The sequence below is a fragment of the Austrofundulus limnaeus genome, unplaced genomic scaffold (genome assembly GCF_001266775.1).
Source record: "Austrofundulus limnaeus strain Quisiro unplaced genomic scaffold, Austrofundulus_limnaeus-1.0 Scaffold614, whole genome shotgun sequence".
Taxonomy (NCBI): Eukaryota; Metazoa; Chordata; class Actinopteri; order Cyprinodontiformes; family Rivulidae; genus Austrofundulus; species Austrofundulus limnaeus.
In genome coordinates, this window is record NW_013953016.1 from 30,929 (window position 1) to 32,357 (window position 1,429).

The 1,429-nt window shown below is 35.6% G+C and overlaps 1 protein-coding gene across 1 annotated transcript in view; it reads right to left on the reverse strand.

The window, feature by feature from the left end:
- The window catches only part of hps3 (HPS3 biogenesis of lysosomal organelles complex 2 subunit 1), a gene marked incomplete at its 3' end in the record, with an annotated part of 24,495 nt that overhangs the window by 21,494 nt on the left and 1,572 nt on the right, over positions 1–1,429 (reverse strand).

Below are 1,429 nucleotides of genomic sequence, written 5' to 3' on the forward strand. Positions count from 1 at the left end.
TAAAATGTTAATGTGGTACTTTTACTAGAGTACATTCTTGTCTGTTTATCTGTACTTTTACTTAAGTACAGTGTTTTTTTAAGCAAGTACTTTTACTTTTAATACTTTGAGAAAGTATTTTTAAAAGCAAGTACTTACTTACTTTTACTCAAGTAAAATGTTAATGTGGTACTTTTACTAGAGTACAGTCTTGTCTATTTATCTGTACCTTTACTTAAGTACAGTAGTTTTTAAGCAAGTACTTTTACTTTTAATAATTTAAGTATTTATAAAAGCAAGTACTTACTTACTTTTACTTAAGTAAAATGTTAATGTGTTACTTTTACTTTTACTAGAGTATATTTTTGTCTGTTTATCTGTACCTTTACTTAAGTACAGTGTTTTTTAAGCAAGTACTTTTACTTTTAATACTTTTAGTATTTTTAAAAGCAAGTACTTGCAGTACTTACTTTTACTCAAGTAAAATGTTAATGTGGTACTTTTACTTTTACTAGAGTACATTCTTGTCTGTTTATCTGTACTTTTACTTAAGTACAGTGTTTGAGTACTTTCTCCACCACTGCTTTTTAAGCAGTTATGAGGCACAGTGGAGCAACATGAAACTACTCCTGCACGTTGCTCCAGGCTTTTAGCTGTCGGGGCGTTGTACCGACACCCTCTTCAGGTTTTTAGGTGCCTCATTTCAGCGTGACAGCATCCTAAATCAATAATTAAATTCATATTATCCTTACAATGGTGGACCAGTCCAGTGAGCTAACGCTCTCTCGCTCGAATGTGCCGGAAAGAGGGAGGAGGAAACCACAGTTTTACACATTTCAAAATAAAGCTTGAGCAATTTTTTAAGCGGGGCATTTGTCGTCTATTAGCAGCTTGAAGCTTTTATTTTGAAGGTGAATCTTAACTTTCCTGGTGTTGTTTAGATGAAAGATCCTAGCTTATTTTATCAGAAAGTTATCAACCGTTAGCAGCTAATAACCTGTGAAATTATTGATATTATATCGGACGTGTTTTCTATTGATATTGAACACGTGTCTATTGTGATATATATCGTTATTGAATTATCGCCCAGCACTACGTCACAGTGTTTTGCGACGGAAATAGTTTAACTTTCTCCTCTGGCTCCAACATGTAAGGCTGGATGGACAAGTCTTCTGCTGTTGACATCTTTTAATAACTTTTTTAATAGAAAGTTTTTACRCAGCTATATAGTCATAAACCCCCTCTATCTGGAAGCTGGAGGTGGGCGGAGTTGGATTTTAAAGAGACCTCCTCAAAACCAGATGATCTGAGACACACCCCAGAAAAGGGGCGGGGCTTGTGGACTAAAGCATCGCAGTTCCACTTTATGTAGACCCCAAATGAAGGATTTAAATGTGGAAAAAGAAGGATTTAGGCTGTGTCCAAAACGACAGGCCGGGTCCTCCGGAGG